General features: G+C 41.3%; 1 pseudogene; it reads right to left on the bottom strand.

Annotated features, from left to right (window-relative positions):
- LOC123389506 lies at window positions 1–27527 on the bottom strand (annotated as a pseudogene).

The following is a 27527-nucleotide window of genomic DNA, read 5'->3' as shown; positions in this document are numbered from 1 at the left end:
AAAACTAGGTGGTAGCCACAGCTGGAGCCTGGGTCCTCTGAACAGAGACTCTGGTGTGGGTCTTCACAAGATGGTCCGTGAACTCCTGATAGGGAGACTTGGTGAACACAGTCTCCTTCCAGAGATCAGGGGTGAGATAGCTGTAGGTCTTGGAGATGGCATCGAAAGTAGCCTTGGCAAAGTTTCCCAGGGTGGCAGTGCAGCCCTTGGCCGAGGTGTAGCAGTCGTCAATACCAGCCATCATCAGCAGTTTCTTGGGCACAGGGGCCGAGACAATGCCAGTGCCTCTGGGGGCTGGGATGAGACGCACCAGCACAGAGCCACAGCGGCCAGTCACCTTGCATGGGACAGTGTGGGGCTTGCCTATCTTGTTCCCCCAGTAGCCTCGCTGCACAGGGACAATGTGCTTCGCCAGAATGATGGCTCCGCGGATGGCAGTGGCTACCTCCTTGGAGCGCTTGACACCCAAACCGACGTGTCCATTGTAATCTCCGATGGCGACAAATGCCTTGAACCTGGTTCGCTGGCCGGTGCGCGTCTGCTTCTACACAGGCATGATCTTCAAGACCTCGTCCTTGAGGGAGGCTCCCAGGAAGAAGTCGATGATCTCAGACTCCTTGATGGGCAGGGAGAAGAGATAGATCTCCTCCAGGGACTAATTACTCTGACCTATAGATTTCTAGAAAAATCTACTGCCACGAGCAACTCCACAGTCTCACTTTTATTGGATAGAAAACAATAGCCAATAGAAGGATTGATGAAGGTGAAACGTTAATCCCATCTTGCAGACAAGCAAGAAGGAGGATAAAGTTTATAGTTAAACAAGCACATTCAAAGGACTCATCTAACTAACAACAGGCGCTTCTGGGATAAGGGAAGCAGTTGGTCTTTGTTCCACCCTGAGCTGACTGGGCGTCCCCGGGTGCTCAGCTTCCCTGAAGCAGGCGGCGTTCTGCCCTGGATGGGCCAGGCGTTCCCAGCAGCCCAACTTCTGTGAAGGGGCGGCCTTCCACCATGAGCAAGCCAGGCATCCCCAGCTGCCCAGCTTCACGGTCATATATCGTCAAAATCCCCAAAGACCTGTTGCCAGTATATGTATTTCTTAAGGCCATATCTAAATGTGCTTGGTAACTAGTAAAATCCTCCAGGGGTTACAGTTTAAGTAACAAATTGTTCCAAAGGGCAGCAGCAATATTGGAGAGAATTATTGTAGAGAATTTCCCTAATATGGCAAAGGAAACAAGCATCAAAATCCAGGAGGTGCAGAGAACCTCCCTCAAAATCAACAAGAATAGGTCCACACCACATCACCTAATAGTAATATTTACAAGTCTTAGTGACAAAGAGAAACTCCTGAAAGCAGCCCAGAAAAAGAAGTCTGTAACATACAATGGTAAAAATATTAGATTGGCAGCAGACTTATCCACAGAGACCTGGCAGGCCAGAAATAACTGGCAGGATATATTCAGCGCACTAAATGAGAAAAACATGCAGCCAAGAATACTACATCCAGCTAGGCTATCATTGAAAATTGAAGTAGAGATAAAAAGCTTCCAGGACAAACAAAGACTGAAAGAATTTGCAAACACCAAACCAGCTCTACAGGAAATATTGAAAGGGGTCCTCTAAGCAAAGAGAGAGCCTAAAAGTAGTAGATCAGAAAGGAACAGAGACAATATACAGTAACAGTCACCTTACAGGATATACAATGGCACTAAATTCATATCTCTCAATAGTTACCCAGAATGTTAATGGGCTAAATGCCCCAATCAAAAGACACAAGGTATCACAATGGATAAAAAACCAAAACCCATCAATATGTTGCCTACAAGAAACTCATTTTAGACCCAAAGACACCTCCAGATTTAAAGTGAGAGGGTGGAAAACAATTTACCATGCTAATGGACATCAGAAGAAAGCTGGGGTGGCAATCCTTATATCAGATCAATTAGATTTTAAGCCAAAGACTATAATAAGAGATGAGGAAGGACACTATATCATACTCAAAGGGTATGTCCAACAAGAAGATCTAACAATTTTAAATATATATGCCCCTAATGTGGCAGCAGCCAATTTTATAAATCAATTAATAACAAAATCAAAGAAACACATCAACAATGAAATAATAATAGTAGGGGACTTTAACACTCCCCTCACTGTAATGGACAGATAATCCAAGCAAAAGATCAACAAGGAAATAAAGGCCTTAAATGACACACTGGGCCAGAGGGACATCACAGATATATTCAGAACATTCCATCCCAAAGCAGCAGAATACACATTCTTCTCTAGTGCACATGGAACATTCTCCAGAATAGATCAAATCCTGGGTCATAAATCAGGTCTCAACCAGTAGCAAAAGACTGGGACCATTCCCTGCATATTTCCAGACCACAATGCTCTGAAGCTAGAACTCAATCACAAGAAGAAATTTGGAAAGAACCCAAATACATGGAGAATAAAAGGCATCCTTCTAAAGAATGAATGGTTCAACCAGGAAATTAAAGAAGAATTGAAAACATTCATGGAAACAAATGATAATGAAAACACAACGGTTCAAAATCTGTGGGACACAGCAAAGGCAGTCCTGAGAGGAAAATATATAGCAGTACAAGCCTTTCTCAAGAAACAAGAAAGGTCTCAAATACACAACCTAACCCTACACGTAAAGGAGCTGGAGAAAGAACAACAAAGAAAGCCTAAACCCAGCTGGAGAAGATAAATCATAAAGATCAGAGCAGAAGTCAATGAAATAGAAACCAAAAAACAATAGAACAAATCAACAAAACTAGGAGCTGGTTCTTTGAAAGAATTAATAAGATTGATAAACCCCTGGCCAGACTTATCAAAAAGAAAAGAGAAAGGACCCAAATAAATAAAATCATGAATGAAAGAGGAGAGATCACAGCCAACACCAAAGAAATACAATTATAAGAACATACTATGAGCAACTCTACACCAACAAATTGACAATCTGGAAGAAATGGGTGCATTCCTAGACACATATAAACTACCACAACTGAACCAGGAAGAAATGGAAAACCCGAACAGACCCATAACCAGTAAGGAGATTGAAACGGTCATCAAAAATCTCCAAACAAACAAAAGCCCAGGGACAAACGACTTCCCAGGGGAATCCTACCAAACATTTAAAGAAGAATTAATTCCTATTCTCCTGAAACTGTTCCAAAAAATAGAAATGGAAGGAAAACTTCCAAACTCATTTTATGAGGCCAGCATCACCTTGATCCCAAAACCAGACAAGGATCCCATCAAAAAAGAGAATTACAGACCAATATCCTTGATAAACACAGATGCAAAAATTCTCACCAAAATACTGGCCAATAGGATCCAACATTACATTAAAAGGATTATTCACCATGACCAAGTGGGATTTATTCCAGGGCTGCAAGGTTGGTTCAACAACCGCAAATCAATCAAGGGAATACAATACATTAATAAAAGAAGGAACAAGAACCATATGATACTCTCAATAGATGCTGAAAAAGCATTTGACAAAGTACAGCATCCCTTCCTGATCAAAACTCTTCAAAGTGTAGGGATCGAGTGCACATACCTCAATATTATCAAATCCATCAATGAAAAACCCAGCATAAATATCATTCTCAATGGAGAAAAACTGAAAGCTTTTCCGCTAAGGTCAGGAACACAGCAGGGATGTCCATTATCACCACTGCTATTTAACATGGTACTAGAAGTCCTAGCCTCAGCAATCAAACAACAAAAAGAAATTAACGGCATCCAAATCTGCAAAGAAGCAGTCAAACTATCACTCTTTGCAGATGATATGGTACTATATGTGGAAAACCCAAAAGACTCCACTCCAAAACTTCTAGAACTTGTACAGGAATTCAGTAAAGGGTCAGGATATAAAATCAATGCACAGAAATCAGTTGCATTTCTATACACCAACAGCAAGACAGAGGAAAGAGAAATCAAGGAGTCCATCCCATTTACAATTGCACCCAAACCCATAAAATACCTAGGAATCAACCTAACCAAAGAGGCAAAGAATCTGTACTCAGAAAACTATAAAGTACTCATAAAAGGAATTTAGGAAGACACAAAGAAATGGAAAAATGTTCCATGTGCATAGATTGGAAGAACAAATATTGTGAAAATGTCTATGTTACCTAAAGCAATCTATACATTTAATGCAATCCCTATCAAAATACCATCAACTTTTTTCAAAGAAATGGAACAAATAATCCTAAAATTTATATAGAACCGGAAAAGACCTCGAATAGCCAGAGGAATATTGAAAAAGAAAGCCAAAGTTGGTGGCATCACAATTCCAGACTTCAAGCTCTATTACAAAGCTGTCATCATCAAGAAAGTATGGTACTGACACATAGATCCATGGAATAGAATAGAGAGCCCAGAAATAGACCCTCAACTCTATGGTCAACTAATCTTCGACAAAGCAGGAAAGAATGTTCAATGGAAAAAATACAGCCTCTTCAACAAATGGTGTTGGGAAAATTGGACATCCAGAAAAATGAAACTGGACCATTTCCTTACACCATACATGAGAATAGACTCAAAATGGATGTAGGACTGCAATGTGAGAAAGGAATCCATCAAAATCCTTGAGGAGAACACAGGCAGCAGCCTCTTCGACCTCAGCCGCAGCAACGTTTTCCTAGGAACCTCACCAAAGGCAAGGGAAGCAAGGGCAAAAATGAACTATTGGGATTTCATCAAGATCAAAAGCTTTTGCACAGTAAAGGAAACAGTTAACAAAACCAAAAGATAACTGACAAATGGGAAGAGGGAATTTGCAAACGACATATCAGATAAAGGGCTAGTGTCCAAAATCTATAAAGAACTTAGCAAACTCAACACCCAAAGAGCAAATAATCCAATCGAGAAATGGGCAGAGGGCATGAACAGACATTTCTGCAAAGAAGACATCCAGATGGCCAACAGACACATGAAAAAGTGCTCCATATCACTCGGCATCAGGGAAATACAAATCAAAACCACAATGATATATCACCTCACACCAGTCAGAATGGCTAAAATTAACAAGTCAGGAAATGATAGATGCTGGCGAGAATGAGGAGAAAGGGGACCCCTCCTACACTGTTGATGGGAATGCAAGCTGGTGCAACCACTCTGGAAACAGCATGGAGGCTCCTCAAAAAGTTGAAAACAGAGCTACACTATGACCCAGCAATTGCACTACTGGATATTTACCCTAAGGATACAAACGTAGTGATCCAAACCCGCATGTGCACTCGAATGTTTATAGCAGCAATGTCCACAAGAGCCAAACTATGGAAAGAACCTAGCTGTCCATCAACAGATGAATGGATAAAGAAGTTGTGGTATATATACACAATGGAATACTATGCAGCCATCAGAAGAAATGAAATCTTGCCATTTGCGACAATGTGGATGGAACTAGAGGGTATCATGCTTAATGAAATAAGTCAATCAGAGAAAGACAACTATCATATGATCACCCTGATATGAGGAAGTAGAGATGCAACATGGGGGGTTTGGAGGGTAGGAAAAGAATAAATCAAACAAGATGGGATTTGGAGGGAAACAAACCATAAGTGACTCTAAATCTCACAAAACAGAGGGTTGCTGTGGAGAGGGCAGTTGGGGGGGGTGGGTTATGGACATTGGGAAGGGTATGTGCTATGGTGAGTGCTATGAAGTGTGTAAACCTGGTGATTCACAGACCTGTACCCTTGGGGATAAAAATACATTATATGTTCATAAAAAAAATTTTTTTTAAATTTTAGAAAAAAAAGTCAAAGTTAAAAAAAAAAAGGAAGAAATTCCTATTTATCTGGGTGGCTCGGTCGGATAAGCATCTGCCCTCAGCTTAGGTCATGACCCCACAGTCCTGGGATTGAGCCCCGCATTGGGCTCCTTGCTCAGTGAGGAGCCTGTTTCTTGTTCTGCCTGCCTCTCCCCCTGCTTATGCACTCTCTCTAAGAATAAATAAAATATTTTTTAAAAAGCTAAATATCCAGGGTGCCTGGGTGGCTCAGTTGGTTGAGCGACTGCCTTCGGCTCAGGTCATGATACTGGAGTCCTGGGATCGAATCCCACATCGGGCTCCTTGCTTTGCGGGAAGCCTGCTTCTCCCGCTGACCTCTCTCCTCTCATGGTCTCTCTCTCTCTCTCTCTCTCAAATAAATCAATAAAATCTTTAAATAAATAAATAAATAGCTAAATACATATGCAAATAAATTAAATAAGTATTTTGAGATGTGTACTCTGTACGAGGCTCTGTGTTTATTGTTTTCAGGTATCTTTGCATTTTAGCTTCATAATAACCATGTTACTGTTATTATTCCCACTTTAAGGATGAAATGGAGATAGAAAGAGATTTAGGCAGTAACCTGTCCAGGTCATAGGGCTTGTAAGTGAGGAAATGACAATGTCCACCCTAGATCTGACCAGAATTTCCTCATTCATCGAGCATTTCAGAGCACCATCCAGTGTGAACGTGTTACAGACATTTGGGGGCCTATGTACAATGAACAAATGTTGGAAAAGTTGTAGAGAAAGGGGAACCATCTTACATTGCTGGTGGGAATGCAAGTTGGTGCAGCCACTTTGGAAAAACAGCGTGGAGATTCCTCAAAAAATTAAAAATAGAGCTTCCCTATGACCTTGCAAATGCACTACTGGGTATTTACCCCAAAGATACAGACATAGTGAAAAGAAGGGCCATCTGTACCCCGTGTTCATAGCAGCAATGGCCACGGTCGCCAAACTGGGAAAGAAACAAGATGCCCTTCAATGGACGAATGGATAAAGATATGGTCCATATATACAATGGAGTATGATGCCTCCATCAGAAAGGATGAATACCCAACTTTTGTATCAACATGGACGGGACTGGAAGAGATTATGCTGAGTGAAATAAGTCTAGCAGAGAGAGTCAATTATCATATGGTTTCACTTATTTGTGGAACATAAGGAATAGCATGGAGGACATCAAAAGAAGGGAAAAATGAAGGAGGGGGAATCGAAGTGGAAAACAAACCACGAGAGGCTATGGACTCCTGGAAACAAACCGAGGGTTTCAGACGGGGAGGGGGGATGGGTATTAAGGAGGGCATAGACTGCATGGAGCACTGGGTGTTATATGCAAACAATGAATCATGAACACTGCATCAAAAACTAATGATGTACTGTGTGGTGACTAACATAACGTAATTTAAAAAAAAAAAAAAAAAAACCAGAAGGATGCTAAATAGGAAGAACATTCAGAGGATCCAGAGGTATGGATCACAGTCAATAAGCATGAGCATTCTGTTCCATTCTATCAATTTGTGATAGGATTATTCATTTTATTTAATTATTATTAAAGTTGGCTTTAATCCATATAAACCTGCCCTTTAAATCCTGATCACAACTAGGTGAACTGATGAAAATACTGCTCCTCGAGGGATGGGTGGTTCAGTTGGTTAAGCATCTGCCCTCAGCTCAGGTCATGATTCCAGGATCCTGGGATCCAGTCCCGTGTCAGGCTCCTCTCTGACAAATAAATGGGAAAAGAAAAAAAGAAGGAAAAGAAAATACTGTTCCTCAGACTCCAAAGTTCAGTTTCAGACTTTGGACTTATAATGACTTTACTAAAGTGCAGTTTCCTGCTGTGGCCAAGATGGGACGGCTACTCTCGCTCAGCGGTGGCATCAATGCCATCGATGAGACAGTCTCTATGTTCAAGTTGGTTTCTGTTACCTGATAGAGAAATCAGAAGGATGGTTGGAAAATACATAGCTCTGATCCAAAAGAAAAAAATTAATGCAGTGATTAGAATTTAATTCCTAGTATGTCAGTTCCTCCTTGGTAACATAATGGAAGGATCCTTCCATTGTGACCTCTGGGCATGCAGAAGTCACAATGATGACCAGTCTGATTAGAATCTAGAGCATCCCAGGAGAACTCCAAACGTTGCCTCTCCTTGCTTCGCAGCCCGAGCCTACTTTCACCCTCAGGCCTCCGAACATGCATCCTACTGATTGTTTCCTGCTTCACCAACATTCCAGTATCCTTATTTCTTACAGAAGCCCAAGACCCTGCCTTCAGTTCTTTGTGGCTCCCTTTGCTCACATGCTTGCTGTTAGTGTTCTTGACTTCGGGCCACACCTCGCTGTACATAAATTCAGAACTTGGACATTGCTGTCCCAGAAGGAAGAAATATTGTTGAAAGAAATCAAGGAACTTGGAGGTCAGACCGACTTTGTACTGTAATTCAAACCGTACATTCACTAGCTATGCCGACTTGGACTTCTCGTCTCCAGAACCAATTTTTTTTGCCCTGTGAAGTGGAGAAATTACCTCTGATCCTGCTCACTTGTTGGGGCTAGATGAAACGCTGAGTAAGCGAAAGTCTGTGGCACTGCTGAGACATTTTAGGCTCTCGGTAATTTTAGCCTTTTTTCTCCAAGCTGCCTGCATTATTTTCTAGACCAGCCAACTATTTCTGCAAAGGACCAAAGAGTGAATATTTCAGGCTTTCCTGTTCATAACTACTCACTCAAGCCAGTCAAGCTCATTAGCTATGTAAATTGCCATCAGGATTGTACATGAGCATTGCATTCCACAATCAAACTGCAACCCAATACTAGAATTACTGTAATTCAGTTCCTAAGAAGGTCTCTGACTCTTTCTGATTCTCTTGTAAGTCTTAGGCACAAATACAAATTAAGCAATCCTTTCTCCCTCATCCTGCTTTTAATTCAGATGGCTCTGGGACAGCATCAATTTTCCTGAAATCCATCCAGCTTTACAATCTTAGGAGTAAATTGCTGGTATATAAGTTTTATTTATTTATTTATTTATTTTTTTAAGATTTTATCTATTCATTAAAGAGAGAAAGAGAGCACACACGGGCTGAGGGGAGGGGCAGAGGAAGAAGGAGAAGCAGGCTCCCAGCTGAGCAAGGAGCCCATAATGTGGGACTCAATCCCAGAACCCCGAAATCATGACCTGATCCAAAGGCAGATGCTTAACTGACTGAGCCACCAGGTGCCCCTGTAAGTTTTCTTCTACTGACAGAATGACTCCTTTGTGTAGCAACACAAAGGTAGGAGGAAAAAAATCTAATCTAGGCATATTTTAACCATGAATCCAAAGTGGTCAGAAAAATAATCCAAGGAAGGAAAGTACATCTATATGCCTTTTAAGATTTGTACAGACTTTTACAAAACAACAACAAAAACCACAAGAGCTCGCAGAAGAGTGTGACTTGACTTTTCACCTTAAAAGAGCCTGCGCAGATGGAAGTCTGGTTGCGCAATGCCTCCTCCCTCCAGGCTCAGCAGAAAAAGTAACCCTAGCTGATCTGAGATCAACAGCGACTACCACAGCATTTTTTTCTTCCTTCCTGCTTATACAGTTCATCGCAGCTAGTGAATAGTACTAGAGATGTCCCGCAGCAAAGAAGAGAGATGATGTCTTAGGTTTAATAGAATGATAAATAAGAAGCAGGACTGGCAGTGTCATAGAAACGATGTACCAAGCACCTACTCGATGCCTTGTAACCTCAGAGGACCCTTCAAGATAGATTGTCCTCATTTTGCATTCAAAAACAGGAAGGTTCAGGATGCCTGGTGGCTCAGTCAGTTAAGCGTCTGCCCTCAGCTCATGGGACCGGGTACCAGGTTGGGTTCCTTTCTCAGCAGGAATCTGCTTCTCCCTCTGTCTGCTGCTCCCCTCGCTTGTTCTCTCTTTGACAAATAGATAAATAAAATCTTTTTAAAAAATGAAAAATATATCAATGTGGATGGGACTGGAGGAGATTCTGCTGAGTGAAATAAGTCAAGCAGACTATTATCATATGGTTTCACTTACTTGTGGAGCATAAGGAATAACACAGAGGACACTGGGAGATGGAGAGGAGAAGTGAGGTGGGGGAAATCGGAGGGGGAGACAATCCATGAGAGTCTGTGAACTCTGAGAAACAAACTGAGGGTTTTGGAGGGGAGGTTGGGTGAGCCCGGTGGTGGGTATTAAGGGGCACACATATTGCATGGAGCACAGGGTGTGGTGCATAAACAATGAATTATGGATCACTGAAAAAAATAAATTAAATTTTAAAAATTTAAAAATACAAAGTCTCAGAGAGTTTATATTCTTCTGCCTAAATTCACCTAAATGGTGGGTATCAAGGGAGACTTAAAATCCTCAAATTTTCAGCTATAAATTATCATTCTGTTTGTACAACAATAAAGATGCCCCTTTCAAAGACAAGGAAAATAATTAAATAGCATACTATCCTGGGAAATCCTACCCTCCCGTTACTTTGTTTTCTAATTAGAACGGATTTTACTTGATCATCAGCCTTCAAAAAACAATGTCTTTAATTCAATTGTGCCTAATAAATTCTGTTTAAATAACTTTCAGCTACATTGTGGGTCATACAGGCTTTCCTGAACTAGTCTGAAAATCTACCCACCCCATAAATTTATTTTCCCTATGATAAGTCCACCAAATTGCTGAGAAAACTCACTTATTAATACTCACTTAGAATAATGTTCAGTTACATCTTATGGATTTCCAATGTCAATGAGCAAAATATTGCCAGAGTGTTACAGAAAGTATTAAAAATTTCTGCATTACATTTATATCAGTTCATTTTTATTAGACTTTTGTTAGTTCCAAATGGCTGTGACTTATGAGTAGGAAAGATGGGAGAGAAAGTTAAGATCAATGTAAACCTCAGCCTTGGGAATACCAAGAAATCACCCAGGGAGCTTTTTGTTTATTTATTTATTTGTTTGTTTGTTTTTAGATTTATGTATTTATTTTAGAGAGAGGGAGGAAGGGGAAAGAGGAGAGGAGGGAGAGGGAGAAACTCTCAAGCCGACTCCACATTGAACAAAGAGCTGGATGCAGGGCTTAGTCTTACGACCTGGAGGTTATAATCTGAGCTGAAACCAAGAGTCAGACACTTAACCAACTGAGCCACCCAGGCACCTCAACACCTGGGGAGTTTTAAAATGTACAATGTCTGGGTCCAATGCTTAGAGATTCTGATAAAATTTGGGTTGGAGCCTTGGTATCAGGTTTACAGCTTCCTGGGTATTTCTAAAAAGCAGCCAAGATAAAGAAGGAATAAAAAAGAAACAACAATAAAAAATGCTCTGTAGAAAAAATGATATCCCATAGAAAATACAACACTAGGAGTGGATCTCAATGTAAACTTTGGACTTTGGGTGCTTACCATGTGTCAGTGTAGCTCTATGTGTAGTTGAAGCAAATGCGCAACTCTGGTGGGGGCTGGTGATAAATAGATGTAGGCATATGAGGAGGGCAATAAGGAAAATCTCTGTCCCTTCCTCTCAGTGTTGTTGTGAACCTAACTAAAACTGCTCTAAAAGAAAAGAAGGGTTTAATTTTAATAAACATACAAAATAAATATTTCCAAAAGAATTTCTTTTTTGATTTGGTTATAGGAAATGTCAATATATGGAAATATGTCTAGGAAAATATTTAGTCAAGATCATAATGTAAGCAGTTCTTTTCATTTTAAAGACTTTTTATTTGATACACAAAAGTACGCTTTTAAAAAGTCACACCTACATGTGCCAGAACTTTCTAAGTGTCTTACATCTGCTATTTCATGTAACCAAAATCATACTTTAAGGAAAATGTATGGCTTGTAAGTGTATATATTGGAAAATAAGGAAAACAAAATAAATGATTCTAGCATAAAACTCAAGAAACCAAAAAATAACAAAGAAAATGAAAGTAAAAAGATAATGAAGGGAAGAAACAATGAAGATAAAGGCAGAAATCAATCAAATAGAAAATCTGAAGAAAAAATGAATAGCGATTAAAAATGAAAATTTGAAAATTTGACTGGTTGGCTCAGTCAGTAGAATATGCAACTCTTGATCTCAGGGTCATGAGTTCAAGCCCCATGTTGGGCATAGAGCCTACTTAAAATAAATAAATAAATGTCTTTAAAAAAAAGAAAAAGAAAAGTTGAAAAGAGAAGTAAAATTACTAAATCTAATCTGGCAAGCAATCACACCAAAAAGAGATCATGTATAAGCAACATTAGGAATAAAACAGAGTCTATAGTTATAAATAAAGTAGGGAATAAAACAGGTGAAGATGATACTATAGTCAATAAACTTAAAAGTCTATATAATTTTTCAGAGAATTTTCTAGAGAAACACAAATTAAGATTAGTTGAAAAAGGCTTAGGAAACCTGACTAGAATAATAACCACAGGAGAAGACAAAGAAGAAGATAATTGTGTTCTTTCCCTCTTTCCCTCCTAGGCAGGAGACTTCTTTTGTGTTGTTGGTTTTTTAAGATTTCATTTATTTATTTTAGAAAGAAAGAAAGAGATGGTGCAAGCAGGGGAAAAGGCAGAGGGAAAGGGAGAGAGAATCCCCAAGGAGACTTTGTGCTGAGTGCAGAGCCCAAAGCAGGGCTTGAGCTCATGACTCTGAGATCATGACAGGAGCAACCACCAAGATCAGCTCCTTAACCAACTGGGACACCCAGGTGCCCCTAGGAATGAGACTTCTTAGAACTCCCACATCCAACGTCTGCTGCCTCATTAGCCAGAACTTACTCACATGGCCACAAGAATTTGAAAAAGGTAATCTTTACTGGGAAAAGGAAAAAGAAAAGGACAAAGGAACAAAAGGACAAGGAGACAGTGGGAGGTGGCTAGAAAGATCTGCAAGCAGCAACAATGAACTAGATAAAATAATTGGAAAAAGATATAGCTAGGTTTTTTTTTTTTTTTTAAGCCACAAAAGTAACATATCCAAGAAATACATTAATCATTGTAGAAGAAGAAAAAATCAAGTGTTTGCACCTGCAGGCCCAAGGGATGTCAAAGGTGGCTTTTGGGGAAGGAGCATGGAGAGAGCTAGGACAGGTCACATGTGTGTACATGAAGCCCTGCTGGGCCTTTAAACTACTTCGACCTATGATGTGTGGGCCTCCCTTCATGCTCGTGCTCCAGCCCTGTATATGTTAAGGACAAATCTGGCCAGGGGATAAGTGTGGAGATTCCTATTTTATGTAACTCACCCTCCCTGTTAACGGTGAGTGAGCAGAGAGCTGAGGGAAGAAGGAGCAATCCATATGGGTCACAAAACGAGCAAGTGAGGAAATCACATTTAAAGGAATACAGATGGGCAGCAAATCAGCCTATCCATACCCAAACCCCATATATGTTCATGTCAATGAAAGCCATGGGAGAAACGGTTTTTGAACAAATTCTTGGGAAATTTTGATTATGTTATGACCTAGTCAGCATTTCAAATGGAATTACAACCCCCCTAGCAAGAGTGAATCCGGCAGAGGCCTGAAATGAAACGGCTGAGTGCGTGGTGAGGTCAGCATCTATGTGTGGTGCGAGGGCCAGAGGGCTCCATGACGCTGGACTATAACTGTCCAGTAGAAACGCCAGCAGGCCAGGCTGGCAGCCAACGAAGAGCCTGAACTCAGTAATTGCGGGAGCAGAAGTGACATTCGCATTCCTGCCCATTAGTGAGAAGCACGTGGCACTTTACAAAACAAACTTCCAGCAAAACGGTCTTGGCAGGTTGGGCACACTTGTTCTTTTAAGAAGTACGTCAGCTAATTAAATTGTGTGATTAAAATTATGTGACAGAAGCTCTGCAAATACTAAAAGAATGAAAACTGATCCAAGTAAAATGGTAATAGTTTTCCTTGGTTATTGGGGTAATTATTTCCACATTTCTAATTTTTTCTCTCACGTACTCAATAATTTAATACTTGAAAAAATAAACTAACAAATGAATTTGGTAAAAATCAAAGCTGGCTCCAAAGACAATCGATTAAATTTTTCAGGCATTATGAATCTGGTAAGATTGATAATTAAAACATAAATATTTATTTCTTTAATTTGTTTTTAGGAGATAAATGTATTTAAATCAGCAGTTGTCCTGTATTGTCATAATCAATTACAATGATGATTTAGAAAGAGATGTCACTATATATATAGTTCGCTCAGGAATAAACAAGAAATGTGCAAGATCTGTGTTTGTGAAGAAATATTAAAAGATACACACACACACAAACACATAGAGAGAGACATATCTTGTTTCTGCATGGAACAGAAAATACTATAAAAATAGTATAAAAATCCACACTAGTGTATTAAAATGCAATTTCAGTAAAAAAAAAAAGCCAATTAAGTCTAATGTATATATTAAAAGACATTCATCCTCACACATTCATCATGACATGTAGACTAAAGCATCAGTAGGAGCCATTTTTCATACATTAGATAGGTTAATATTGAAAAGAATGATCATACCCAGTAGTTGCAAGGTGGTGGGGAAAAGGCATTTCTAGATGTGATGGTGGGAATGTAATTTGGTGAGCCTTTGGGGGTTAACTTAAGAATAAATATTTAAATAACCCAGCAATTCCACACTTGGAAGTCCATTTCACAAAACAATCTGTACACATACCCCTGGATGTGTGCCCAAAGTGTTATCTATAAAATTGAAAAACTAGGGACGCCTGGGTGGCTCAGTGAGTTAAGACTCTGCCTTGGGCTCAGGTCATGATCTGAGTGTCCTGGGATGGACCCCACATTGGGCTCCCTGCTCAGACGGGAGTCTGCTTCTCCCTCTCCCTCTCCAGCTCTTCCCAGCTCGTGCACTCTCTCTGTCTCAAATAAATAAATAAAATCACTTTTAAAAACCTGAAAAGAAAGAATCAACGGAACGCTTGTGAGAGATTAGTGAGGTGAATTCTGGTGTAACTGTGCTAGAGGATGTAATGCAGGGTCAATAAGTGCGAAATAGGTCTGCACGTAGGAATGATGAAAGAAACTCATGACATAGCACTCAGTTAGAAAATTGTTGCATGAATGTGTGCAGGGATAGCTTAATTCAATTTTTTTTAAAGATTTTCTTTATTTGTCAGAGAGCAAGAGAGAGAGCACAAGCAGGGGGAGCGGCAGAGGGAGAAGCAGGCTCCCCGTGGAGCAAGGAGCCAGATGCGGACTCCATCTCATGACCTGAGCCAAAGGCAGACTTTTAACCAAATGAGCCACCCAGACATCCTTTAATTCATTTTTTTAAATTATTTATATTATGTGGAGAATGGGGTATTTTTCATTTTCATTTTATAAACGCTTATATTGTTTCAAATTCCATTACTCTTGTCTTTAAAACACTCAATTTAGCTGAAGTATTTAAAATTAAGTATCTCTCTGTCAGTCCGAGAATCCAACTTTCCTGACCTCACTGGGGTCCAAGCTACTCATCACCTCTACTCTGTATAAAAGTTTCCCAGAAAGCTTTTAGAAAATAGTGATTATCTCAGGACAAGTAAGTCAGAATTTCACCCAAAGCATGGTCTGAGAGCCTGTTAGAAATGCAGACTCTCGGGCCCTACCCGAGACATACTCCATCAAAACATGCCTCTTAAATCACATCCCCCAGGCAATTCATTTGCACATAGATTGAGAAATGCTATTTCATTTACTGACTCAGAGTCCATTACTTAATTTCTGTAAACTCTACTTTCCTTGATTGTAACATAGGAGGAAATAATACCTGTGGGAGCTAGGTGAGCTTGTGTGTATAAAGGGTCCTGTGTCCCACCAGACATGTAGTAGGGACTCAGTTAATGGTAACTCTTTTTTTGCTGATCACTTCCAACTTTGCACCTCCAAAGTAGATGGCTCACCCAACCGACCTCCCCTTACCGACTCATCAGAAAATCCTGTGCTCTCCGTTCTGTCTCTGAGACATACAGACCAATGTTGAGGATACACGAGCTGTTGGGTACTCTCCAGAGCACCAAAGTGCTTCTGCTCCCACAAGGTCAACTCTATGTTTACCTAGAAGCGGCTGGGTGTGTTCCCAACCCTGTTTATGCCAGTAGTACTTGTTATGGAATCACATACTTTAATTAAATACTATGTAAACCGCAATCCCATTGACAATTGTGCCCCAAATCATAAGATATGTAGGAATAAACCTAACCAAGGAGGCAAAGAATCTGTACTCAGAAAACTATAAAGTACTCATGAAAGAAATTGAGGAAGACACAAAGAAATGGAAAAGTGTTCCATGCTCATGGATTGGAAGAACAAATACTGTGAAAATGTCTATGCTACCTAAAGCAATCTATACATTTAATGCAATCCCTATCAAAATACCAACAATTTTTTCAAGGAAATGGAACAAATAATCCTAGAATTTGTACAGGACCAGAAAAGACCTCGAATAGCCAGAGGAATATTGAAAAAGGAAGCCAAAGTTGGTGGCATCAGAATTCCAGACTTCAAGCTCTATTACAAAGCTGTCATCATCAAGACAGTATGGTACTGGCACAAAAACAGACACATAGATCAATGGAACAGAATAGAGATCCCAGAAATAGATCCTCAACTCTATGGTCAACTAATCTGTGACAAAGCAGGAAAGAATGTCCAATGGACGAAAGACAGTTTCTTTAACAAATGGTGTTGCGAAAATTAGCCACATACAGAAAAATGAAACTGGACCATTTCCTCATACCACACATGAAAATAGACTCAAAATGGATGAAGGACCTCAATGTGAGAAAGGAATCCATCAAAATCCTTGAGGAGAACACAGGCAGCAACCTCTTCGACCTCAGCCACAGCAACTTCTTCCTGGAAACATCACCAAAGGCAAGGGAAGCAAGGGCAAAAGTGAACTGTTGGGATTTCATCAAGATCAAAAGCTTTTGCACAGTAAAGGAAACAGTTAACAAAACCAAAAGACAACTGACAGAATGGGAGAAGATATTTGCAAACGACATATCAGATAAAGGACTAGTGTCCAGAATCTATAAAGAACTTAGCAAACTCAACACCCAAAGAACAAATAATCCAATCAAGAAATGGGCAGAGGACATGAACAGACATTTCTGCAAAGACGACATCCAGATGGCCAACAGACACATGAAAAAGTGCTCCATATCACTCGGCATCGGGGAAATACAAATCAAAACCACAATGAGATACCACCTCACACCAGTCAGAATGGCTAAAATTAACAAGTCAGGAAATGACAGATGCTGGCAAGGATGCAGAGAAAGGGGAACCCTCCTACACTGTTGGTGGGAATGCAAGCTGGTGCAACCACTCTGGAAAACAGCATGGGCCTTCCTACCCTGTGACCCAGCAATTGCACTACTGGATATTTACCCTAAGGATACAAACGTAGCGATCCAAAGGGGCACGTGCACCTGAATGTTTATAGCAGCAATGTCCACAAGAGCCAAAAAATGGAAAGAACCTAGCTGTCCATCAACAGATGAATGGATAAAGAAGAAGCGGTATATATATACACAATGGAATACTATGGAGCCATCACAAGAAATGAAATCTAGCCATTTATGACTACATGGACGGAACTAGAGGGTATTATGCTTAGCAAAATAAGTCAGTCAGAGAAAGACAACTATCATATGATCATCCTGATATGAGGAAGTCAAGAAGCAACATGGGGGGTTTGTGGGGTAGGAAAAGAATAAATGAAACAAGATGGGATCAAGAGGGAGAGAAACCATAAGAGACTCTTAATCTCACAAAACAAACTGAGGGTTGCCAAGGGGAGCGGGGAGGGAGATGGTGGTTGGGTTATGGACATTGGGGAGGGTATGTGCTATGGTGAGTGCTGTGAAGTGTGTAAATCTGGTGATTCAAAGACCTGTACCCCTGGGGCTAATAATACATTATATGTTAATAAAAAAAATAAAATAAATACTATGTAAACAGATGAAATAGGAGTCCAAAAAAGAAAATTGATTCTATGAAACACTAAATTGAAGGCTTTTAGAAGACCCAATAAATGCACATTTATAAAAATGGTTATGGATGAGATGACCATAGAAGACAAAAGAAATGAAATCCTATACATGTATGTAGCTATATTCAAGTTGCTTGGCAAGGTTTGTAAAATTTTCCATCCAATATAAGGAGGCAAAAATCAACTTCACAGTTGATGTTTTGTGGGTGAGTTTAAGAAAGATCCATTCACCTGTGCTCACACAGAAGCGTTGCTCTAGGTAAAAAGATTGGGGATGAGTATTTATTTATATGTTTCAAGTTAAAATAAAGTGTTTCCAGCATGGATGGGCATCTCACTGAAAGATTTCCCATGGAGTCTGGTCACAGAAGGCTTGGCACTCAGCAGGGCCCAAAGAGAAATTATCTCTGTGGCCGCCTCTCCTTTGTACCCACTGGGAGTCCAGATTGTACCCACTGTCCCCTGTCCTTATCTGAAGTCCTCAAGCAGCTTTCCCAGTCACTCTGGCTGTGAATTGTCCTGAGGTCACCTTCGGTCTCATGGAAAGCCTTATTTTAGTAATTAAAATAAAAGATTTTTTCTCTTCCCCTCTTTAAGGCTCTATTTAGGCCAAGAAACCTGGGGTCTTGGGAATCAGGGGCACAGGGGCCATTAGGGCTGGTGGGTGTCCTACCTCTTTCAATGCTTCCCCTTACTAGCTGCCTTTCCAGCCCCTCCAGGTTTGGGCCCAGGGCATGCAGGGTTAGACAAAGCACACAGTCTTCCATGGATGGTGCCTCTGTGACCCGGCATTGCTGCTCGTTGGTCTTGGGTGTGCAGGTCCAACTCGCTCATGAGATACTTTCCCCATTGAGAATCCTCACTGAAAACTGCATGGTGAAAGCCCTAAGTCCTCCTCCTTCCTGCTCTGACTGCTAACACTCAACCTCAGGCTGCTAGTTTGAGGAAATCTCCAGAAAGCTTTTTTTGGGTGGTCCTTGAGAAGACTCCAGGTCAGCTCTGTCACGTGAACCCACACAACCAACGAGAAAATCTCTCACCTCCTTGTCCCAATGTTGGTGAAAGTAAAACTTGCTTTCTATGTTACTACTACATAGCTGCTGTTCCAGCCACAAGAGCTTGCCTCCTCCCAGTGTCTCCAAGTACCGTCATACAGATTATAAACATTGTCATTTGAGTGGTTGGCACCCCCTGCAGTTGTGCAGTGTGCAACCTGAACAATCATCCTCAGAGTTCAGACACTAAGTCCACTGAACTCCAGAGAACACACATCAAGCTCCTAAAGTGACTCCCTCAAAGCCTTTCTCACTTGGATGGCAAAATGAGGAAGCACATCTCTCCCCGACCCCACCTTCGACTAAGAAAAGGGGGAAATTCCTGGAACTTTCTCCATATGAACTTTCTCCATAGGAATTTGCAAGAAGCAAATTTCCTTGAAGACCTTCCAACTGCGGTGAAACTACAGGGCCATTAGTTGGATAGTGATATCCTGTTAATGACCCTGATGCCCAAAGACATTGCCGGTGGGAGTCGTTTTTGTTTTGTTACTATGGGTAATGTTGAAAAAAATTCATTTCCAACCTTTAGATATTAGGATATCTCATGTGAAGTGGTGATTTTTTTTCTTACCTTAAAATTTGAATCTCTCTCAACATACCGGGCCTGAATTCCTGCATGGCAATGGATAACTCAAATACTTTTCTTGATACCCTGTGATAGCAAACACATTTGAAAATGTAGGCCCTGAAATTGTACAGTGGTGCCCAATGGTAAGATGGGTCACACAGATAATGCAGGTTTGCTTAACTAACTTCAAAAAGATTCTCTTAAAAATAAAAACTAAACTTGAAGTTCTCTTTAAGGAATTTCATGGACTGCATGGCAATCTCTTCCACCCATTGGAGAAACACACTCTGATGGAGTCCTTACCTGATTCACCTGGAAGACACTGCCAAATCCTTCAGGACCAGATTTTATCTCCTGTGATGAAGCATCACTAGTTTCCTTGGTTTGAGTCCCTGGGTTTCCATTAGACCTAAATCTAGTTAGCCTGTTACTGATTACATAATCATTGTGTGTGTCCACAATTGGACTGTGAGCAATTTGAGGGAAAAAAAGTAGTAATTTACAGGGTATTCCAAGCATCTAAGCTGTAATAGCCGATGAATGCTTATTTAATAGCACCTATCATCCTTCAGGTCTCTGATTAAATATCATTTCTGTGAAGAAGGCATTCAACCTTTCCTGACTCAATTGACTTTACCAGGACCCCTGTTATGCCTCTTGAAATCTGGTGAACTTCTCTCATTCACAGTACCTGTTACAATGGTAGTTCATTGTTTGGTGGGAATTATTATTTTTTTTGAAGACTTTATTTATGTATTTATTTATGTATTTGTTTGTTTGTTTGCTTGCTTATTTATTTAATTGAGAGAAGAAGAGGGAGCACAAGGAGCTTCTCCTTTGATCAGGGAGCCTGACTCGGGGCTCGATCCCAGAACCCTGAGATCATGACCTGAGACACTTACCCGACTGAGCCCCCTAGGTGCCTCTTGGGGGAATTATTTGTTTGTGGTGGCCTTCCTCCACATGAGGTGAGACCTATATCCTCTTGCTTCTCACTGTATTCACCCATATGCCTTGTCCAGTGTCCAGCCCCATTCTCAAGTGGTTGGATGGCTGGTTGGTAATCATCCTGAGTCATATATACCCAGCATTCTTCAGCTGCCCAAGTGACCCTGTTTGCTAGCATCCATCCACATCTGTATGTTCCAGGAGCAAGGGCCCATGCCTTCTTTTGCTTACTGTTGTGGTTCCAGTCCAATGCCTAGTTCAGTGCCTGTGTGTATGAAGTACCACCCACCCCACCTCCTGTTCCAGCCACTGCCCCAGCTCCCAGTTCTTTGCAAGCATTCCCCTACATGGTACAGGTATAATTGTTCAGCACCTCACTGAGCCCACTCCACATAGCTCTCTCTTCCTGTACCGGTGCTTCTCTGGCCTCTAGTGTGGAATCCCAGGAAAACCCACTTGACTCACAAGAATACACAAGCCAGAGGCCAGAGTGTTAATGCCTGTGGGACAACTTTTGTTCCGTGTGGACAGTTCTGAGATCCACTTCAGAAAGTTTCTCAAGAGGTGCAGGGGGCTGGGCCACAGCAGCCCACAGTGCTAGCCAACTTTTTAATGCATCCTTGTGCTGCTGTCTTCCCTTCTGTCCTTTTTCAGTCTCCTGGCCTCTCACTCCTCCCTGGGATCACTTCCCAAATACACCTCTTATCTCAGGCTCTGCTTTCAGGAAGATTCAGGCTAAGACATGATGCAACAATTTGTTGTTGGAAGAAGGAATGAACGACCCAGTGAACGAATAAAGCCGTAACTCCTGGAAACAAGAGTGTAACTGGTTCACCAAAAATATCATGATTGAATATTTACCTTCATTATAACTCCTAAGAACAGAATTACCTCTGATTGGTAAAAAGATGTTATCCCAAAGAATATCTTTAAAAGAACACACTCATTAAAAAGCAGGAAGAGAATGGTGGATGTTTGCTAGGGACTGGAGGGAGAGGGGTGAGGAGTTATTTTCAACAGGTACAGGATTCCAGTTTATGAAGATAAAGATTTCTGGAGATGGCAGGTGGTGATGTTGGGACAACAAGCTGAGGATTCTTAGAATCACTGAAATGTACACCTAAAGATGGCTAGAATGATAAATTTTGCTAAGTATATTTTACTATAATAAAGAATTATGCCAAAACTATACATATATGGTTATAATGATAAAAAATACAAAGAACATAAACAAATATTAGTAAGAAATAAATACAAATGTTGATAGCTATGATATAAGAGTGGGATTTTGGAATATGTTATTTTTAGCTCCCAATTTTCTCTACCATTCTTTTATTGCACTCTTGACCTAATAGTGTGATGATAAAGCTATATTATTCCTTTGAGATGGCCCCAAAACATAAATCTCTATATATTTTTTTAAAGATTTTATTTATTTATTTGACAAAGAGAGATCACAAGTAGACAGAGAGGCAGGCAGAGAGAGAGAGAGGGAAGCAGGCTCCCTGCTGAGCAGAGAACCTGATGCGGGACTCGATCCCAGGACCCTGGGATCATGACCCGAGCCGAAGGCAGCAGCTTAACCCACAGAGCCATCCAGGCACCCTAAATCTCTATATTTTAGCTAACATTAAATCCCAAGTACAAAAAGAGACTTACTAATGAGACTGCCTGTCTCTAACAATGATAATTTAATGATGATAGTGGGAAATTTTGTTTTGTTCTCTTCAATTTTTCCTTCATGAGGACTTAATTTTGACAGGAGGTACAAATGAGACCATAATCATTGTATGACTTGCTTTTGTAATAGATATGCTTATAACATATATTACATATACTAAAGTCTTATGTAAAATATGAACATCAAAGGAAAGAGTACTTCAGCTTTTTACAAAAATAAAGCTAAGCCCCCATTAATTACCTTCTTAACCTCCTAACCACCTCCCATTCTTATTGTTATTATGTATTTTGCTATCACTGATTCTACATTAACATCGGTGTTTATCAAGGTGGTCACACTTTCCTCTTCCACTATTATGGATTTAACTAAGCCTATTTATCCCCAAACTTAGTGATCAGTGTACACACTCCATATGCATCCTGCTACTACTACTGATGTCAGGATTCTGGGATTCCATCTCAGTTTCATCACAGCCACAGTTTCTGTGTTCTAGAGCAAGTTGCTGTATCTTGTTTCCAGCTGACTTTTCAGAAACAGTAGAGACAACATAATAAAATTTAGAAAACCTTAAGAATCCCTATATGAATTATCCAAGGATAGTCCCATGAAAACAGGTTTTATGGTCAAATATATATGAAGAAAGTCTACATGTTTATCCTCCTATTAGAGACCAACAATGAGCAATAATATTTTAAAGGCTCTAAGAAGTCTTTCAGTAAGAAAAAAGAAAGAAAGAAAGAAAGAAAGGAAAGGAAAGGAAAAAAGTAATAATTTACCTTTGCTGATAAATGAATAAATACCTGACTATTGAAATTTTTCTTTTATGTAACACCAATTTTAAAAGATCTTATTTATTCTTTTTTAAAAGATTTTTATTTGTTTATTTATTTGACACAAAAAAAGAGCATAAGCAAGGGAAGCAGCAAGCAGGCAGAGGGAGAGGGAGAAGCAGGCTCCCCAACAAGCAAGGAGCCTGATACGGGGCTCCATCCCAGGACCCTGGGATCATGACCTGAGCCGAAGGCAGATGCTTAACCGAATGAGCCACCCAGGAGCCCCAGATTTTATTTTTTCTTTGGGAGAGAGAGAGCACATATGAGAGTGAGAGTGGGGTGAGGAGCAGAGGGAGAGGGAGACTCCCCATTGAATATGGAGCCCTTGAGGCCAGGCTCAACCCCAGAACCCTGAGATCATGACCTGAGCTGAACAGCAGACACTTAACCAACTGAACACCTAGGCGCCCTGTTACACCAATTTTAACATCCCTTGGAATGAAGGTTCTATAGAACACACTTGGAGTTTTACACAAATAAAAGTAACCAATTCTAGGCGAGCAGGAGGCAAGAATATCTTGCTGCAGTGGAGAATTCCCTGTCACCGTGAAAACATCAATGGTATGACAATTAGAAAATGGACCATGATGTGAAGCTCTTTGTGCCAAACTGAATTGCCTACAGTGGCAAACAGCCGGGATGGGGGCCGGGTAACTCACATGTCAGCAGTGGAACTGACCCACAGGGGTTATGTGCCTTCTCTCTCAGGTGCAGTCACCACTGAGCGTCAACTACTCTTCACATGTACCTGCCCAGGCCCGGTACTGCCAGATGGTACGATTGCTCATGAAACCGCCTTTTCTAAGGACATTGTTCTATGGAACAATATACTGTTCTGTGAGGGGCGCCTGGGTAGTTCAGTTGGTTAAGTGGCTGGCTTTGGCTCAGGTCATGATCTCTGGGTCCTGGGATTGAGCCCTGCATCAGGTTCCCTGGTCTGCAGGGAGCCTGCTTCTCCCCCTGCTGCTCCCCCTGCTTGTGTGCTCACTCTCTCTCCCTCTCTCTTTCTCTCTGACAAGTAAAATCTTTAAAAATGAACAAGTCTAAAAAGTACCTTTAAAAAATATATATTGTGGGGCGCCTGGGTGGCTCAGTGGATTAAGCCTCTGCCTTTGGCTCGGGTCATGATCTCAGGGTCCTGGGATGGAGCCCTGAATCGGGCTTTCTGCTCGGCAGGGAGCCTGCTTCTGCCTCTCTCTCTCTCTCTCTCTCTCTCTGCCTGCCTCTCTGCCTACTTGGGATCTCTCTCTGTGTCAAATAAATAAAAAATAAATCTTAAAAAAAATTAAAATTAAAATTAAAAAATATATTGTTCTGTGGACACCCCTTTATTCAAAAATATTAGCTCAATAAAACAAAAAAATGAAAACACTGTAAAGGCCAAACAAAACACTTGGGCAACCCAAATTTGGTCCATAGGACAGCTGTCTTAAGTCCTCACAATGATGCTCAGAAAGAGTACCCCTACCCTCAAAGATCTAAAACTGAGGGTTTGGAAATTCCTGTGCCATCTTTTCAACAGTTGGCCTCCATCCCAATCCACTGGCCACCTCTTGCCATGCATGCCCTCTTGATTGCCTGGGAACGTGACTGAAATATGTGACAAAAGAATTAGAATGCATTTAGCGAGGATGTGAAGGGACCTCCTATGGGGAAAGAATAAGGGACCTATAATATCTGGGTTTTGATCATTTTATTCTTTCCAGCTGTTTTCCACTAGCATGGAGTCACTTTGTTGCCTGAAAGGACTCAGGGACAGCCATCCAGCTTTCAGAAGATAATTTTAATAAATTCTTCTGTTCAGAAATAGATTTTACAATTAAAATCTGTTTTAAGACAACCTAGGATTGATTCCAGCTTGCACAAACACAAGCCACTATGGTTTCAAGATTTTACGATTGCTGTTCTTTTTTATTTTTTTTTTATTTTTTTTTTTAAAGATTTTATTTATTTATTTTACAGAGAGAGATCACAAGTAGGCAGAGAGGCAGGCAGAGAGAGAGAGAGGAGGAAGCAGGCTCCCGCTGAGCAGAGAGCCCGATGCGGGACTCGATCCCAGGACCCCGAGATCATGACCTGAGCCGAAGGCAGCGGCTTAACCCACTGAGCCACCCAGGCGCCCCTGCTGTTCTTTTTTAAAAGAGGGGTGGAGGCTGGGGTGAAATTGATTGATGAAACGTTACCAAAACGACACCTCATCTCTTCTTTCAATTCTTTAAATCGTGCATAATGATAGAGCTTTTGGTCATGGTGAGGCAGAGGAGAAGGATTTTAATGAAAGAGCTGGATGGGTGAAAAAGGAGAGCCGGGCAGGAAGGAGAGAGTGGGACCATCACTTATCTAGGGCATTGAGTAAAAGGCACTTTCAGTCTTTTAATTACCTTTTGAAGGTAATTTGACAACGCAACTAATGAGAAATCAATCTTCAGCATCTTGTCTAATCTTGTTTAAATCTTGTTTAATTCCAGAGTTAGTGGGTCATTAATGCAAGCAAATGGGTCATTCCTAGAGTGAGAGACTTTCTTGAGTGCTGACCAGGTACCAGACATCATACTGGGTATAGAGATTTTTAAAAATAAAAAAAAAAAGGACACTACAAGGACCTTGTCCTCCAAGATGTCCCAGGTCAGGGAGGAGAAAACCACATTATTATAATGTGGTAAGTGCCACAAGAGACAGCTATACCCATGGCATCACGGGGACATGGAAGGAGTCATCTAACATGGCCTGGAAGTGGGTAGGAGAAGGGGAGGTGGACAGGTCAGGGAAGGCATATGCAAGAAGAATGTAACTGATGGAGAAACACCATTCACCCTTTGCTAATAGAGAAAGTTACCGCATTTTAACTCAATATGGCCACAGGAAGACTGTGGCCATTAAAGCAAGTTCCTGATTAGAGGTTTTCTACATTTTAGCTGGGTTGACTCTGCAGTAGTGCCACAGCAAATGAGTGTCAGTCCTCAGCTTTCATATATGGATCATTTTTATTATTTGGTTTCGAAAAGCAACCCCCAGTGACTGTGCACTTACAATCATTGGAGAAGCGTGCTCTGTGTTTTGAAAACGGTCAGACTCTTAACAGGGCTTGCAGTGAATACATGTTCTCCTTTACAAGTGTGTCTTTGTACCAAAACAGTACTGCTGCCTTTAAAATGTCATAACAGAGCATGTGGCTTGCGCGTGTCCTCCTACGTCAAGAACCTCTTAACTAAAACAAGTACAGTCCATGCACAATTGGCATCCGTGGACACTATTGGAGTAGGCTGTATAAACTGATGCATTAGGTGCAGTTTCCATGTAAGTTTTTATGTCATCGACCGCTCTCATGTTTATTTTCCAAAATTAAGAACTTAATGGGACCTATGAACACCTCTGTGTTGGATGTTGCTAGTCAATGTTGTCTGCTTAACACCTATGTGTTTAAAATAATGAACTAGAACCCTTTGTGTCACCTCGAAAAGACAATGCTTCACGTCTGCTATCTGAAAATTCTTGGCATATGGACTCTCTTAGCTTGTCTCTTCCTTTTGTTTTAGAGATTCACTAACAGCCCCTCTTTCAAAGATTACTAATCCCGTGATCAAGATGAGAAACTCTTGGTTGTCCCCGGTGACCCATCCCTGAGCTAGTCCTTTCTAGTACCGACAAATAGATTAATATAGGTGTGACCCTGATGTCAGTTGACTTCTCCAAGCCTTTCTAATATTTAAATAAGATTGCCTTAACATTTCTAAGTCACAGCCGTTCCATGCCTTCACCAGGATTTGGGGGAATGAGCCAGGGCCCTAGGCTCACGTGCTGTCACCCCTGAATCCAAGTTACTGCTCTGTTGAGCTGTCCCTCACAGCCCATCTCCGCACTCTGCTGCCATTTTTTGTTCTGTGCCAACCTGGGTGACTTCTTACTGATATCCACTGAAAACACCTACCCAGAATATCTACGTAGAGATGTAGAGCAGTCTTTCCTGAAACTTTTGTGCCGTGGAGATCATTTACAGGGCAGAAATGCAAACTGAATGCTCAACATGGATAATTAGGCACCTTTGTTGGCACAGCTCCCTCAGCCACCAAGCCATCAGAAATGACTCCATCCTCCGTGGCTTCCCCACCTTCCCCGCCACCAGCCGACCACAGCTCGGGTCTTGTAACTCCACCCGTCTCCCTCGAGACTCCCACCATCTCTGGGCTTCCCTGTTTTCCAGGCTGCCTTCTCTCTGTTTCTGTCCCTTGGGTCCCCTCATTTCATTACACAGAGATGCTGAGCTCCACAGCCCGCCAGCAGAGTAACCGAGGAGGGGAATCTACTGAAAGGATACCACGCAGCTCCTGCACTGACTCCTGGACCGCCAAAGAGGCCAGGAAAAGGACAGGAACAAGTAAAGACCCCACAGCCATAGAGAAGAGCCCCAGGCACCACAGCTACCCCTATGGAACAGTAGAAGCCACTGCTGGAAGTCCCCAGGCTTCCGGCTCCAGACGCAGAGGTTGCCACCAGCCCTGCCAGCTGCGCACGGTCCTGCAAACCGATGTTGCTGGTGCTGCTCACCAGGGCCTGCCAATCCCGGAACAGCTTCCTCTCTGACCTGCTTCTCTGCATCACTGGCTCCCAGTTTCCAATGCAGGGTACGGGCAGCCGATCAGTCAAACCCAT

The sequence above is a fragment of the Mustela putorius genome, unplaced genomic scaffold (assembly GCF_011764305.1).
Source record: "Mustela putorius furo isolate JIRA1106 unplaced genomic scaffold, ASM1176430v1.1 tig00003983_pilon_pilon_pilon, whole genome shotgun sequence".
NCBI classification, from domain to species: Eukaryota; Metazoa; Chordata; class Mammalia; order Carnivora; family Mustelidae; genus Mustela; species Mustela putorius.
Note: the sequence above shows the minus strand (reverse complement) of the source record. Positions and strands in the feature narration are given on the sequence as shown.